Genomic DNA, 18,074 nt, shown 5'->3' with positions numbered 1-18,074 from the left:
GCAGTGAAAAACTGACTTCCAAAAAGGATGAAATAAGTTACGCTCACCAACAGTATATTGACAAGTCTAACAATGGACAAATCCAAAATCATAGTAAATGACAGGAGACAGAATAAACAAACGTGATTTAAACATATTAACAGTACACCCAACAACTTCAGAATATACATTCTTTCCAAGTACATTGATTTTTGCCAATATTGACCATATGGCTGGGCCATAAACATATCTCAAATTTCAAGGGATTAAAATAATTCAGATAATTCAAAGTGGAATTAATCTAGAAATTACAGGGGAAAGGTAACTACAAAATTGTAAAATAACTGAGAAATAAGGAATGCACTTTAAAGAAAAAGATCTCTGGTGTCTCTTCTCTACTTATGACACCAGTCCTACTGAATTAGGGACGTACCCTTATGACTTCATTTAACATTAATTACCTCTCTAAAGGTCCTCTCCCCAAATATAATCAGTCACATTGTTGGTAAAAGCTTCAACATATAAACTGCGTCATGGGGTGGCGATGGTCACACAGTCCAGTCCATAAAAGGTTCCCAACCCCATGTTCACATATAACTTGAAAATAATTTATGGCATTAAATAGACTTATTTTAAAAAGACTGGGAAACAGTCTCCACATTCATCACAAATGAGAATAAGTTAAACCACAGAAATGGAAGAAATAGACAGTGAAAAAAAAAACAAAATAATGCACAATATAGAGATTCCACAAGCCACAAACTGGCTCCTTAAAAAGAATAAAAGTCTTTAAGACTCTGACAACACTAATCATGAAAAAATATGTATTAGGAAAGGAGGATATCACTAGACCCTATAGATATTAAAATAATAAGTATTGAGTAACTTTATCCCAGTACATTTAAAATTTAGGTGGAATGAAGAAGTTCCGTGAAAATCACACCTAACCAAGACTGACATAAAAATACCACATCTCTTTTGGAGAAATTACATCTATAATTAAGTACTTTTTCATAAAGACAACACCAGGCCCATATGGCTTTATGGAGTAGTCAGTCTACCAATCATTTATGAAAGAAATAATCCAAAACAACTTCTTCTGAAGGATAAAAAAGGGGATACTTCACAGCTCATTTACCGAGTCTGGCATACCAAAAGCTGAAAAGAAGGAAAATTAAGAAGCCAATCTTAATCAGAAAGATAGATGCAAAATATCCTACACACAATGTTAGCAAACCCAGTAGGGTGATATATGAAAGGATAATACGTCATGATCAAATTAGGTTCATTATAGGTTTGCCATTTGAAAATTAACCAAAGTAATTACATATAGTAATTTAAAAAAAAAATGATGTGATCATCTCAATAGATGGAAGAACTTTGATAAAATTCCATATCCATTCATTAAAAGAACAATTGTATCAAACCTAGATATTTTCTTAATTTTGATAAATGGTAATTTCAAAATTTAGACTAACAATAAGATTAAAATGCCACTATTACCCATCATTGTATCAGAGAGCCTAGAAAATAATAACTGGGAAAGAAAACATAAAACTGACTACTCATAGAGGTTATTTATGTAGAAAACGCAAAACAATCTACAGATCTTTTAGCCTATAAAGTTATAATTTATTAAAATCCCTGGGGCAGCCGGTTGGCTCAGTTGTTAGAGTGCAGTGCTCATAACACCAAGGTCACCAGTTTGATTCCCTCATGAGCCAATGAGCTGTGCCTTCCACAACTAGACTAAAAACAACGACTTGACATGGAGCTGATAGGTCTTGGAAAAACACACTGTTCCCCAATATTCCCCAATAAAATTAAAAAAAAAAAAAATCCCTGAAAACAAGGTCAATATACAAGAAAACACCAGCAACAATTAGGAAAAAATACTATTTTCACTATCATAAAAAAATCAAATACTTAGAAAATAAAATATGTGCAAGACCTGTGATTAAAATGAACAAAGTGTAAGGATATGCCATGTTCAAATATTTAAAGACAATTAGGAGTATCGATTATCTCAAAATTTATCTATAAATGCAATGTAATCCAAGTAAAAATCTTGAGAGTTTTTTTTTTTGGGTAGCAATTTATAAGTTGATTCTAAAATTTACATGGAAATGCAAAATAAGCAAGAATAAGACACAAACTTTTGCATGTATGAACATGTGAATTAGGACAGGCTGGATGGCAGAATAAGTTGTAGTATATTCATTAACACGAGAAAAACAAGATTGAAGTCATGTACTTTTTAAAATTAAAAACAAGTCCTAAGTAGAAAGATCTATCTATTCCTCAGAGACCTTCTCCCAGGAAAGCTCCTTAATAAGACAACTGATTGATCAGGTAGAAGTATAATACAAAGTGAAAAAGCAGCACTTCTAAAGAGTTAATGATGCCTAACAAATAACCCTTTATGTGAACCTGGGGATGGGAGGCTGTTATGGACTGAACTGTGTCTGCCCCAAATTCTTATGACTGAAGCCCTACGCCCAATGTGACTGCATTTGGAGATGGGGACTTTTGGGGTGGTAATTAAGGTTACATGAAGTCATAAGGGTGGGTCCCAAACCCAACAGGACTGGTGTCCTTATAAAAAAACCACAGGATGTTATGCACACGTTGCAAAGATGACGTGAGGTCACATAGAGAAGGTGGCTGTCTGCAAGCCAAGGAGAGAGACCTCAGGAGAAACACATATCCTTGTAAATGTAATCTGCATTTACAGTGACAGAGCTGATCTTTCTCCTATCAAATCTCTAAATTTAAAAATCTTATTTCCCTTCCCTTTATTACTAGTACTGACGTCTCTGTTGAATTAGGTCATTCGCACACATGGGTATGCACATATACACAGATTCTAGGGTTGCAGGTATTAAAAAAAAAACACAGCAAATAACCTCACTGGGCCCCACATTCTTCACCTCTTCACCCCACACCAGTGATAGTCTTTGAACTTGGTTAAAAATCACAAACTATAATAAATCAAATTTTAAATGCTTAATACCTTTAAATGTAGAAATAAAAATTATTTTTAAAATAATTTGTGCTTCCATAAAGTTAAAAACATACAGTGAAAAAAAATCATTAAAAAAATTAAAATGCTACATTAGAAAATATTCACTTAATGCAAAATAGTAAGGGAGAAACATACACATGAGAAATAGAAAACAAAAAGTAAAAATAGCAGATGTAAATTCAACTATGTCAGTAATAACATTAAATCTGAAAGGATTAAACAATCCAAAAGACAGTGGTCGTCAGACTAGATTTTAAAATGGTATCTAACTATACGCTGTCTCCAACAGACACACTCTGGTTCCAACGATACAAACAAATTGAAAGTAAAAAGACAGAAAAAGATATGCAAAACACAGCCAAAAGAAAGAGACTGACCAAAAAAAAAAGAAAAGGTAGACTACACTAATTATCAGACAAAAAAGAATTAAACAAAAAAATGTTACTAAAGCTAAAGAAGGACCCATACAAGGGTCAATCTACCAAGAGAATATAAGAATTATAAACATATATGCACCTAAAAGAACATCAAAATATAAGAAACAAAAACATAAGGGAGAAATAGACATTTCATCAAGACTTCAATTCCCCACTTTCAATAATGAATAGAACTGACAGAAAAATCAACAAATAGAAGTTCTGAACAAATTATACACTCTCACATTCATTTCCAGTGGGGTTAAAGAAAACGAATTGGAGTACCTTAACTTGTAGGTGAGTGAATTGTCCATTGGTTGCCTTGTAGGTTTATGGCTCTATCCTCTCTGGCAGTTACTGTGAGCTGGATCCAATAGTCCCAGTACTTTTGTGAAATGGTGAAAGGGTCAGCAAGCACCCCAGTAATGCGAGCAGATACCATCAAGCCATCAAAGGACTGGATTCTTATATTCTGTTGTGGGGAATTCTCCTAGGAACATCCTTACTATAACTGGCTATAGGTAAATTAGCAAACTCTAAATTGTGATCCTAGATATACCGTTTTCCCGAAAATCAGACCTAGCCGGACCATCAGCTCTAATGCATCTTCTGGAGCAAAAATTAATATAAGACCCGGTCTTATTCTTACATTAATTTTGCTCCAAAAGACGCATTAGAGCTGATGGTCTGGCTAGGTCTTATTTTCGGGGAAACACGGTCGTTCACACAAAGTTTGGCTCTACTCTAACATCACCTATCTGTCTGTAGGTTTTACAGTTCACTGAAGAGACAATACTAATATGTGCATGGTGATAACGTGGTAGTCTTCACTGGCAGGCAAGCAGCTCTCCTTCTGTGTTGACATTGATAAAGTGCTGTGGCCCAAACTGGGGGAATTCAGAGACATAATTCATACATACTCCTTTCTAAAGAGAGAATCCATGGACGTTTCCTGTGAGTCATCATTAAAAGTCTTTTTAAATTTTGAATGTAAGAAAACATCTTGCATCCTGGAGATAGACAGGGTTTATTTTTAGGTCTGACAGTTTCAGGCTTTTAATATTGTATGATATTATTATTCTTACTCCTATGAGAAAACTGGGAATAAACCAAGTCTCTAAAAATCCAAAGTATGGGAAGTTGTGAATAGCAAGTTGTGAACTGCAAAAATCAAATTAATTTGTGAAGCAGAGGGGAAACAAAGGAAGTGAATGGCTGCAGGAGGCTATAAATCTACTATAAATCTAAGAATGCATGCGGATTTCACATAAAAATTTCATAAAGACCTCACAATGGTTAAGAAAATACTTGTGTAACTTTTCTCATTTAAAAGTATTCTAGGGTGGCCGGTTGGCTCAGTTGGTTAGAGCACAGTGCTCATAAGACCAATGCTGCCAGTTTGATTCCCACATGGGCCAGTGAGTTGCGCCCTCCACAACTAGAGTAAAAACAACAACTGGACCTGGAGCTGAGCTGTGCCCTCCACAATTAGATTGAAAACAGCTTGACTTGGAACTGAGCTGCGCCCACCACAACTAGATTGAAAAAAAAACAACAACTTGACTTGGAGCTGATGGGTCCTGGAAAAACACACTGTTCCCCAATATTCTCCAATAAAAATAAATAAATAAATAAATGAAAGTATTCTATAGCCATATAATGCAAAGAATGTACTTTTAACTGAAAACTTGTCAACCCAGCAGCTTCCTTTATTTAAAAGTCAGCCTTACTACAAAAATTACAAAGCCAAAAATCACCTAAAATCATACCTTTGAGGAATAATCAACACTAGTATCTTAAATACACATGCATGGGTATATATATCCATGAACAGAAAGAACTCTATGAAAATGGAACTATTATATTATGGCTGGCAATGGCCAGGCCTTCTATAGGCAAAATGAAATAGTAAGAAACAGAACATGAAAGGAAAAACTGCCATATCAAGAATTGTTTTATATACAAGTGTGACCGTTATTTTATCAAAGAAACTGGAACATTATTAGAGTGAAAGATAGTGCTTTTATCAAAGAAACTGGAACATTACTAGAGTGAAAGATAGTGCTATAAATAGCCAAAATAATAGGCATAAAAAAAGACTGTCTTGGGACAACCCAAAGATCTGTACCTAGACAATATCTAGCAGGTTTCAATAAATGTTTGTTGAATGAATAAACATTATCTGTAATTGCTGAACACCAAATTAAAGAGAAGTCCTTATTTAAACTTATAGATGGGAAAAAGTCCCACTTCATCCTTCTTCACATCTACGCCAACTATGGACATTACGTAATTTCACCTAAGCATTTTAGTACCTCAAAAATGTAAGACTTCTTAAGAAAATCATATATATACATATACACAGACATATACACTTATGTATGAATAACACTCTTCTCATACCTGAAAAAAAAACAAAAACAAACCTGCTTTGGCATTTTTAATTGGACCTTTCCCTTATGGCTTTGTAAGTTCCACCTCTAATGTGTTCCACAAGCCAAAGTTTATTCAGAGTGTGTCTACCGATGTGGTTAAATTGAGGAATGCCAGCATTTTTCATTTGAAAACTCATTCGTATTGGAAAAAGCTATAGATATTTCTATTAAAAAAACAACAAAACCACAAACAACAACACCTCAGTGTAAAAGCCACTTTTCAGTAATTCTAAAAGTATTAGGATTTATTGAACCTATTCTAGCTCTGGCTTTTTGTATCCTGTCATTGGAGAAATAAGGCTAATAAAGCCTTAAAATAGGCTTTCAAGAATAGATTCTAAATTTTACATTATTTATAATACAACTCTATAAATAATGATAGCTTAACATGTGAGAATTCACTGTATGTCAAGAACTATGCTGAATGCTCTAAATACATTCTCACATTTAACTGTCACGACAAATTCATGAAGTCAAGCAGTCTTCCCTAAGGGGCGGCACCATGGCTAGCAGGGCTGGGAGTCCTATCATCACAGCTATGTTGGTTCTGCACACTGCCATATAGTTAGAAGAGAGACGAGACGAAATGGATGCACAGTGTGTTGCTTACTCAAACAGCAAAACCATCGGTGTCCCTAGTCCCAGGAGGTGATATGGAGGCGGACGAGAATACAAGGCTGCTCCAACTACAGCCATTGTGTAGCCTGCAGCTACACCCCAAAGGGAAGGGAGGAGGTGGTCAGGTTCTGTGCTCAACTGAAACCAGGAAGACAGACAAGAGAAAAGCCTTGTGGCTATTTCTCCAGTGGGTTTATCAACCTTTGTTCTAGGAGGACTTGCAGTGTGTCCTGCCAAGGTGTGGGTCAGACTGAGACTGACTGCAGCCTATGAGAAGAGACGGGGACCATGGTAAAGCTGTTCACCTAGACCTCTATTCTCCTGCTTTTCATGTATCCAGCTACAAAGTCTATTCAGAAGCACTGGCCAAACTATCAAATTGTACTTTCTCTTAAACAATACCGGGTCTGAGTGACTGGACTGTGCTCCCAGCAGGATGATCAGGCCTTTTGGAGGTCAGGCGACAATCAGGCTTTCCGTATGGAGCCAGCTAAGTATGTACCGGCTGGCATCACCAGTGAGAGCCCCCATGAAGAACAGGGTAGAGGGAAATAAAATGCCGTTTTTCCTGATTGATTAATCCAGGTATAGCGTGGGGTGCTGGTAATCCCATGCATCCCATCCTGACACTAGAGTTTTCACTACAGTTGACCCGTAAACAAGCAGGGGTTAGGGGCAGTGACCTCCCAGCCCCTGCGTTCAGTCAAAAACCCGAGCATAACTTTCGACTCTCTAAAAACGTAAAACTACTTGTTGATGGAAAGTCTTACTAATAACATAAACAACACATACTTTGTATGTTCTATTGTATACATACTATATTCTTACAACAAAGTTAGAGAAATGTTAAGAAAATCATGAACAGGAGAAAAATACATTTACAGTACTATGTATTTGTTGAAAAAATAAAATCCATGTATAAGTGGACCCTCACAGTTCAGAGACATGTTGTTCAAGGGTCAACTGGGGTTTGTTGTTGTTTCCAGATGTGTCAAGACAAATTTCAGATCATCTTTTCTAGTTGTGTTATTCCCTAAAGTGGGAATTAAAGATCATAGAGTACACGTGAAGTCAGTTATCCTTCCATGGAGGTCTGCCTAACAACTCATTTTAAGAGCCCTCTAGGTACCCACATCAAGGAAACATGACCCATTAGAGGGGTGGTGGTCTCAAACATCTAGACATCTCTGACAACTGCCTCAAGTACACGAGTAATGTTTACCGGGGGAGTATAAGCTGTATGCAGTATTCTGTCAGCGCCCAAACTGTTATTAGGAGTTTAAGTATCACTTATTAAAAGAGTGAGCCAATTCTGTATCTCCTGAGAGGAAAAAATTCCTTGAGTAAAACTGATCAGCTCCTATAAAAGACGCTGAAACGCCTCTGACGAGAAATCTCATAAAAGTGTTATTCCGTTAGTTACTCATTATTGTAGACCACATCCCAGTGTTCACTCTGGTGGTCCCAGGTTCTGTTGAGAGGGTTGCAAGAACCTCAACAGTCTTTTCTTTCAACAAAAGACTCAAGTTACTAACATCTGCAATGAAATAGGGACATTAATACCAAGCTTACATTAAAAAAAGAGAATATTATGAACTGTAGGCCAACATATTCAATAATTTGGATAAAAAGGACAAACCCCCTGTGATATTGGTAAGAAATATGTACAGCAGGTCCTCCAATAACATTGTTTCATTATAACATTGATGAGGTGTCTTAGAAACTTAACTTTTTTTATACCAATTAACCTATGATAAAATCAGTTTCATTACAGTCATTTCATTTAAGTCGCAGCACCCTATCGACCTTAAGTTGGACTTACCATATTTGGTCTTCATCCCCGTTTCTGGCACAGAGATCCTAAAACCCTTGGATTTTCCTAAGTGATGAGAGCAATAAAGGTGTCTTCATTTAATCAATCTTGATTACATAATAAAACCTCCAGAAAAACCCAAAAGGACAGGGTTCAGAGCTTCAGGATTAAACACAGGGAGATCGGGGGAGAATGGCTTGCTAGAACAGGGCATGGAAGTCCCTTCCCACATACCTTACCCTGTGCATCTCTTCCATCGGGCTGTCGATTCTATCCTTAGCAATAAACCAGTAATCTACTAAGCAAAATGTTTCTGAGTTCTGTGAGCTGCTCTAGCAAATTAATCAAATTCAAGGACGGGGTTTAAAAACCCTCATCCATAGCCAGTTGACAGGAAGTACAGGTAATAACCTGAACTTGTGACTAGCATCTGAAGTCCGAGGAGCGGGTTGTGGGACCTTCAATCTGCAGTTGGTATGTCAGAAGCACAAGTAACGACATGATCTTGCCACTGGCATCTACAGAGTGTGTGTGGTGGGCAGTCTAGTGGGACTCAGCCCTTAACCTATGAAATCTGTCCCCAAATAATTGCTTGTTATTGGTGTGGGGGGTAAACTTCTTTTCCCGTACACACACGTTGGAATTGGGTATAGAACCCCAAAAGACACCCCCAAAGACATACTGACCAAAACGGACTCAAGAAGATATAGGAAATCTAAATAAACCTATAAAAAGATTGCATTAACAAAAAAACTACCCAAAAGAAATAGTTAGGCCCAGACGGCATTCTGGTGAATCATACCAAAAATTTAAAGATTTATAAACCAATTCTACAAACTCTTCAAAAACATAAAAGAAGAGGGAATACTTCCCAACTCAATTCCGAGGCCAATATTACTGAAAAGAAATCACAATAAAACTACAGACCACTTGTTATGAATATAGATGTAAAAATCCTCAACAAAAATACTAGCAACCAAATAAAAATTGTATGCCATGACCAAGTGGGATGTATTTCAGAAATGCAAGATTGGTTCAACATTTAAAAAAATTCAATGTTATATATAGAACATATCAACAGACTAAAGGGCAAAACTCACATGATCATCTCAGCAGGGGAAGTCAAGATACAATGTGACTGAAATTAAATGCTATCTTAAAATCCAGTAACTGCATGATAAAAACATGCAAACTAGAAAAAGGAAACTTCAACTTGATAAAAAGGCATCTATAAAAAAAAAAAACCCACAGCTTACATCATACTTAATGGTGAGACTGAATGCTTTCCCTCTAAGATTAGGAAAAAGACAAGGATGTCTGCTCTTGCCACTTCTGTTCACACTATACTAGAAGTTCTAGCCATGGCAATTAGGCAAAAAAGAAAAAAGAAAAGATATCCAGACTGAAAATGAAGAAGTAAAACTATCTCTACTTGCAGATGACATCATCTTGTACATAAAAAAATTGTAAAGAATCCACTAAAAAACTAATGGAACTAACAAACTAGTTTGGCTAAGTTGCCTAATACAAAGCTCAATATACAAAAACCAAATGTATTTCTCTAAAACATTTAATCTAGAAAAAAAAATTCATTTATAGTAACAACAATAAAACTGAATAAATTTAACAAGTGTAAATTTTTTACTGTGAATACTACTATAAAACATTGCTAAAAGAAATTTAAGACCTAAAAAACGGGGGGGAGAAAACCCATCCATGGATTGGAAATTAGTACTGTTAAGGTAGCAACATTCCCCAAATTTATCTAAGATTCAGTGTAATCCTTACCAAAATCTCAGATTTTTTTGGCATAAATTGAGAACCAGATCCTAAAATTCATTTGAAAAAGAGTAAAATTAGAGGACTCATACTTCCCAATTTCAAAACTGACTAGTAAAGAAAAACAGGACAAAGGTGGGATCACTTGCTCCAGGACAGCAAACCAAGAATTAACTGCATTTTCAGCCCTCCTAGGAGTAAAATTTAAGCTGGAATTTCCTGATCAACATTACTGAGGTAATCTGCCTGATAAGACCACTGCCACCCTCCCCCCAGTTTGCTATAAAACCCTTCCATTTTGCACTTCTTTAATTTTTCATTTATAGCTGACATATAAATTATATTAATTTGGCACAACTTCTTGGAGCACCTCTCTATTTACTGAACGGGATGCTACCTGATTCATGAATCGTTCAATAAATCCAATCAGATCTTCAAATTTACTGTTTAATTTTACTTTTAATACTATAAACTACAAAACTACAGTAAACAATACCATGTGGTATTGATACAGGATAGACCTTAATCAATGTGATAGAAACGAAAACAAACCCTCACATTTATGGTCACTAGTAGGAATCAGAATCCAGAAAATATAACTAACTCTTACAACTCAACAATAAAGACAACTCAAATTTAAAGTATCTAAAGGTTTTTAATAGACATTTTCCAAAACAGATATACAAATAGCAAATATGCACATGAAAGATATTTCACATCATTAATTCTCAGGGAAATGCAATCAAAAACCACAGTGAGAAACCACTTCAGGCACATCACTATGATGGCTATAATAAAAAAGACAAGTGTTGATATGGATGTGGACAAAACAGAACTCATGCATTGCTGCTGAGAATATAAATGGCCTCACCTACTGAGTAACAGTCTGATAGTTTCTTAAAGGTCAACTATAGTTATCATGATAGAACAGTTCCACTCCTAGGTATGTACACAAGAGAACTGAGAATGTATGTTCATACAAACACTGTACATGAATATTCACAGCACCAAAAAGTAGAAACAATACAAATGTGTTGTTTTACAATACTATGAAAGGATAAACAATACTTATGAAAGGATAAACAATAAACATACTTATGAAAGGATAAAAACAAAACGTGTCATCTCTGCACAATACCTATATTACTTGACAATAAAAAGGGGTGAAGGGTGATGTACATATATGCCTTCAACATGGATGAACCTTGAAACATTGTGCTAGGTGAGAGAAGAGCAACAAAAGACCATGCATATGACTTCATCTATACGAAATATTCAGAATACACACATCTAGAGACAGAAACTACATTAATAGTTGCCTGTGGATGGGTGGGTTGGGAGATAATGGGGAGTGGACTGCACATGAGTATGGAGATTCACTTTGAGGCAGGTTAGTCAGTATAATTCAGGCAGTTAGAAATTCCTTTGTAGACCGAGCAAAAACAGAACACTGAATAACTTACCCATACCAGGCAACTGTACCAGGGCAACCATACCAGAGCAAAATCATCAGTCATGCTCTGGGGCAACTGGATTTACAAAGGTCTCCCCCAGGCTGAGCAGTACAGCGAGTCTTAGAAGCACTATCCATAAGCAACGAACATTCCAGCATAACCCCTCCCAGGTAGAAATAAAAGTATATAAACACAAGCTTTTTGCCTGAGCTAATAGGCATCCCAGTTTCAGGTACCCCCGCCCACTCCAGAGCTATAAGTCTTTGATTGCTATAATAAACTGTCTTCCTGTAACTCTTTGCCTCTCCTTGGTCCGTGTATCCATTTTTTGGCTCCACAAGACTATGAACCCGGCATACACTAAGGAACATCCTACATCATTTTGAGGGCCAAGAAAATATTCTAAAATTGTGATGGTTGCACAAATATACCTATATGTAAATTATACTTAAAACCATTGTACGTTGTAAATGGGTGAATTGAATTACATGAATATGGTATATGAATTACATCTCTTAAGCTGGTTTAAAAAAAACAAACGAAAATCAAAAAACCAAACGGCATTTCCCTGTTATTAGCAATCATGACCCACTGAGAGCCAATGAAATTTATTTATAGACTTTTGATAGAGCAACCGGACAAAAAGGCATGCAAGTTAAAACTGATTAGATAAATGAACAACAGAAGGCCCCATGTAATAAATCTGACAGGCTCAGTGACAAAGGTAACTTTCACAGGATGATGTCATCATAAATTCCTAACTGAGCAGGTCAAGGTGGGTAGTCACGCCCCAGGCCTATGACTTCCTTAATAAAAGGTTTATCTTTGCCTTAAGCAAGCTTTGTCCATTATTGTTCTTGTGCATCTAGGTTAACAAATCTTTGAAATCCCAGAGTAATCTTTTCCAGACCCCTGGGAGGTGTAACCACTCTCAGGGAGCACATGATCTGTTCCCTGTATTCCATCCCTACTTACTGTAAATGTTAACTATCCTGTACCAACCAATATAAAAGAAGTATGTGTCTCTCCGTTTTACTTTTTATCCAGTCACAGTGATTTTCCTGCCCTTGTTTTCTCCAGCCTCCATAATCTAACACCAATGGATTTCACGTAATCCTCCTTACTTTCCCTCTTTTGATTCCAAATGCATAGAACTAGAAAATTGCCATTCTCCAGAGCATTTTTCCAGTCCATTGTTGAAAACCTTGCTTCCAAGCATCTCCTCAATTTGGCTCAAATACATTCTAATAAACTCATAAAAATTTTAATAGGTTTGGATTGTTTTCATGTCAACAGATAATATACCTAGAGATACTAAGGACCACCCAATGAAGGGAGGTGTGCCTGAGAATGAAGTCAATGCTAAAAACATTGACTTCATTGAGCTCAAAGATGGTGTCTCACGTCTTTCAGACTTTCTTTCAGATGCTGGATACAGCCAAGCTGGGCCCAGTCAAGCTACATGACTTTTAAATTATATGAGGAAATAAATTCTCTTCTGGGTCTTAAAAAATGATCTGCTTATGATTTCTACTTCTTCAAACTTAGGTGGACAATGTAATTTTTATTACCAGTTTGCAATTTTAACCACAAGTTAATTTACAATTAAGACTTGTAATTTACCTTGAGAGAATCTTAGTGATTGTCATTAAATCTCTGCAATTATTGTAACTGAGCAATGTCTCACTTGAGACATTTCCTTCAACAGGCCCCGCCTCCAACATTGCTCTTCAATTTACAAGCAACACTTAGGGTATTAAGAATACACATAATACCACAGCTGCCTCCCAACAAAGCATTAGAATTCTTCAGGTCCACAAGATTCTTTCTTTACAAAGCTTATTACAAATTAAATTTTAAGTTGCATTCTATAACCATGGTTGGTAATTGCTGCCTCTTTATCTCATGCTTTCTTTGTCTATTTGCAGACAGTGGGAGGATGGAGGTGGGTGAAGAACTGGCTAGAAAATAAAATCTTCTTGAAATTCACCTTTATAACACTTTTAAACAATAAGCTAGATTAATTCTCTAAACATTATGCTCCAATTGTGTCCAGACCTTGATAACCTAAACGGGAGAGAGCTTCTAGCACATCACAGAAGTAATATGGAAAGCAAAGCTTTGAGGCAAAATTTGCCCTGCGTAGAGAATTAAATGGCGGCATTCTTGATTTCAAATAAGACTGCAGGTAAAAACTGGAGTCATGTCTGGTATTTCCTTACAAAAACAGAACCTACAACAGGAATCTTCAGGAAAGTTTAATCAACACAAAATTGGTTAAGTTGATTGAGAGCTCCAATTAGCAAACTGAATTTCTTGTAAGACATAGTATTGTCTTAGGCTATAAAATATATTTCCTGTAATATGACAACAGTTAAAATTTACTGAGACTTACTATGTGCCAGGAGCTGTTCCAAACGTGCTATTTTACTACGAAAATCCTATGAGGTAGGTGCAACTGTTACCTCCTTTTTACAGATGAGATAACTAAGGCAGAGAGGTTAAGTATTTCCCCAAGTTTGTATAGACAGTAAGTGATAGAGCCAAGATCTGAAGATCAGCAGTCTGATTGCACGGACCATGCTCTTAATCATTACATAAGGTTTCCTACACTTGGTGTTTATAAGATGGAAGCCCTGGAGATGATCACTTTGGCTTTATAGGTTGGTATCACAGGAATGGTTCTTCCAGAGTTGTGCTGTGCTGCCTCCCCCCAACACCATGTGCCAGAAATAATAAAATAAAAACAATCAAACAAGAAACAGAGCATGTAGAGAATAACCTTAAGTAGACCTCTGCCTTAGTAACTTGGACCCCAGTCACCTGGCCATGAAAAATCTCCTCTTCTGAATCTTGCAAAGATGAACTGAATACTCCATGCTAAACCAGTCACGTTATTTCTCCCTAAACTTTGTCATCAAATCTATTGTGTCCTATAGTTTAATTTTTAATCAATGCTGATTCACTTAATAATTTTGTTCCGTAATAGATAAATTGGAGTAGGCTACTTAGAGAGGGGACCGACATACTTACCTTTAAATAAGAAGTTACTCTTTCATTATTGTATATGTTCCCTTTCCCTCCAAACACGTCACTGTCCCTCCAATATTTACTTCTTTGGTCCTAGGGACAGCAAGGATAGTGAAACATTATGTAATAATTATTTAATATAAAGTTTGTCACTTTTATTTATATTAAATTTATAATAAAGTACATTCTCATCTGTTTACTTGATATGGCAATGCTGTGCAAAACTGTTACTTCAGGTTGCACCAAAAGCATACTAAGTTTATTGATTCTTAAGTGTGCAAAGTAACAAAAATAGAAACTAGAGCTGACCTAAAATACCATTCACTTTTCAACTTAGAATTCCAATTAATGTGACCTCCTCCAGATCCACTATATTCCTTTCATCCTAAAACAAAAATATTTCACTTTGGCAGTTTTGTTAAGATTAGTAAGTGAATCCAACTGTACAAAAAAAAAAAAGTAACATTCGTGCATGTTAACGCTGAATAAAACTGAAAAGATTTACAGCTAATACATTAAGGAGAAAATCCGCAAACAAGCTATGCGACCTGCCCATTAAAACGCACCCCAAGCTCATACAATATCCCCTGCTGTTCTCTTTATTTTGAAGACAGGCACTGAAAGTATTGCAAATAACTTGGCTTCACTGATTCTCCAAAAGCTTGCAGCTGAACTCAGGACCCTAAGGACACGTATTTAGGGAATCTGCGTCCCTCAGGAACACCTAAAACCGGTATGCATTTGTGCATTTAAAAACGCCTGTAGGAACGAACTATTGCTGAGGAATAGAAAACGTCTCTGGTATCGAGGCGTTCGCGGGCCACTTAGAGATGCAAGCCGAGTATTTGTTTCGGGGAGGAACAGCATAATGGGGGCGGGGAGGAAGGGAACGCTTGACAAACACTAAATGCAAAACAAAGATTTTTTTTTTCTTCACGCCAGCGACAGGAAATAATTAAAAACAGAACCTACTTTTACACCCAACCGCCTAACCAAGCGCCCCGTAGTTTAACAAAATGCGTCCTCGCTGACGCCACCCGCGACCTCCACAGTAAGGTAAGGCAATTTAAGGAAAACACCCGGTGAGGCGGCGCCCTCGGGCTCCAGCTCGGCGTCCGGGGCTGGCCAGAGCCGGTCCTCGCAGCGTGAGGAAGGCAGCGCACGGGATAGGCCAGCCGAGCTCCGGGTGGCGGCCTGCGGGACGCGCGAGCGCGCGGGGATCCAGGCCCGGAGCCGCCCCAGAGCCCGCAAGCCGCGCGACTCCGTCCCCGCCTCAGAACAAAAGCGCTCGTCGGGCGCGCGCCCTGCCCCTGCCCGCGGGCACCTGGATTGCCCGCACCCACCACCCCGCCGGAGACCCGAGGGAGGCGAGCGAGGGACAGCGGGGTAGCCAGTCCTACACTTACCCACAGGCGCGAACCCAGGCGGGGGTAAGAGAGGAGGACCAGCCGGCCTCCCGGGCCTCAGAGTTTAAGTCAACTCCGGTCCGCCTTCAGGGGCGGGTCCAGCTGCAAGACCCGGGGCTCCCGGAACAGCTGGGCCCCGCCCCAGCGGCCGCTTCCGAGGCCTGCGCTGCCGCGGTCCTAGTGCGCTCCAGATAAGTAGTCGAGGCAGCCAGCCTCGCCCCCCAGTGGATCATGCCGCTGTTTGCAAAACACCTTCACTAATCCAATGGAGAAAACTTCTCGAGCAGTGAGTGAGTGATTCTCTGCCTTTAACTTGCATCGGAATCGCTCGGAGGGCTTGTTAAAAAGGGATGGAAGAGCACCACCGCACGCCTGCAAAATTATCGATTCAATAGATCCAAATTCAGTAGAGAGAACGTCCATTCAGCAGAGGAACCCTCTCAAAGAAAAGAAAATAGGCTTTTTTACAAGAGGGTTTTCATAGGAGGAAGTAACAAGAGAATCCTGTACGAGTAATTAAGAATGAGAAAAAGCAGAGATGTTTGGTTCTTGCCGTAGGGAGGGCAGGATATTCCTTTGCCCTTGAGGTTCAGTTCTTGGCTCTGCCATTCACTAGACATACAACCTTGGGAAAATTACTTAACCTGTGTATAGAGCATTAATTATGACTCTGATAGTTACGTCAGTTACAAAGTGACAGTCATGCCAGAGCATCACGTGAAAGGTGTACCCAGCGAACGCCCTAACCAGATAACTAAAAGCAGGGTGGAGTGTGACCAGCTGGATGGCTTTATCGACTGCAGATTGGTGTACCGCACCCAGTCCTGAGCATAAAATCGGAGCTCTCTGACGGCTGGTGGCTCAGACCTCAACTGAGAAGCTGACAGTTGCATCTGCACTCCTCCCAGAAGGAGCACTTTGAAGCCTTTGCCTCCTGATGGTCTCACCAGCCAGGCCTGAGGCCCAACACTGTGTACCCCAGCACCACAAGGACTCTGAACATCGGACTCTTTCTCTCTCATCCTTCTTTCTTGAGACTCTGTTCACCTTGCTTACCCCTATTGCTTGCAAACCTGTGTGACCCTCTTGTGTGAAACCACTCTGCCTCCAGTATTGGAGGCAGTCCTCTAGCCAGAACCTTGTGTTAATGCCCGTGGTAAAGCGAGTCAGTAGGACTAAATCCATGGCTTTATTCTATAAAATCTGACATTGTGGAAAGACACAAACGTGTGTGAGACTGCTACTTTGATAGTCACATCCCGCTCACAGCAATTTGTATCTGCCCAGTTTTCCTATCTGTAAAACGAGACTAACACTAATACTTACTTCATATGATTGCTGAGACAGTGAAATGAATTGATACATAACCTAGAGCAGATCCTGGAACATGGGCTGGTGCACTTAGCTCAGATACGAGTTTTTCCAGAACCTAAGCCACATAGGTCAGCAAGCAGAAATGAACCCAAGGGAGAGGGTGTTTTGCTGCCAGAAAGTTTGATAAGGACCCCACTCCCATATAGCCTTAGAAAGGCTTAATGCCTAGTAAGATTTAATGCCCAGGAAACTTCAAGTCTATTTGGGATGATGTTGCTGATCTCTCTACCATGTATCTTTGTCTGTGTTTGTGCTGACTTTCTCCTGTCTCCTTTAGATAAGTAAAGCTTGTCTGGTGTTCCAAAAGTTTTTGGTCTTTTCACCAATCCTAACATGCAACTGACATTTGTGAATGAAAAGGGGCTATGTAATAAATCTGACAAATTCAGTGACTGAAAGTAACCTCACAGGGTGATATGATCCTAAATTCCTAACTGGATAGGTCATGGTACATAGTCACCCCCAGGCTTATAGAAGGTTTATCTTTGCCTTAAGCAAGCCCTGTCCATTGTTCTTGTGCATCTAGGTTAACATACCTTTGAAATGCCAAAAAGTAATCCTCTTTTCCAGACATTCTTGTAACCACCCTCCAGGGAGCTGATGATCTTGTGAACTATCCTGTAGTTCAATCATCAGATTTCCCTGCCTTACTTTCTCCCACGTTCCTGTAAATTGTACTTACATTCCCTCCTTAATTCCAAATGTATAAAAAGAACCGCAAAACTCTCATTCTCTGGAGCATTTG

General features: G+C 38.4%; 1 protein-coding gene across 2 annotated transcripts in view; it reads right to left on the bottom strand.

Moving 5' to 3' along the window:
* The window catches only part of RESF1 (retroelement silencing factor 1), a 28,298-nt gene extending 11,201 nt beyond the window's left edge, over positions 1–17,097 (bottom strand). The window contains exons 1-3 of one of the 2 annotated variants that reach the window (XM_033117207.1): positions 15,956–17,097; positions 14,553–14,642; positions 8,296–8,352 (exon numbers count right to left, since the gene is read on the bottom strand). The gene's annotated coding sequence lies outside the window, so the exon portion shown is untranslated. The remainder of the gene's footprint in view (positions 1–8,295; positions 8,353–14,552; positions 14,643–15,955) is intronic. The other variant, XM_033117206.1, reaches the window with a different exon arrangement.
* Positions 17,098–18,074: the final 977 nt, after the last annotated feature.

The sequence above is a fragment of the Rhinolophus ferrumequinum genome, chromosome 10 (assembly GCF_004115265.2).
Source record: "Rhinolophus ferrumequinum isolate MPI-CBG mRhiFer1 chromosome 10, mRhiFer1_v1.p, whole genome shotgun sequence".
Taxonomy (NCBI): domain Eukaryota; kingdom Metazoa; phylum Chordata; class Mammalia; order Chiroptera; family Rhinolophidae; genus Rhinolophus; species Rhinolophus ferrumequinum.
This window is presented reverse-complemented; position numbering and strand designations above follow the sequence as displayed.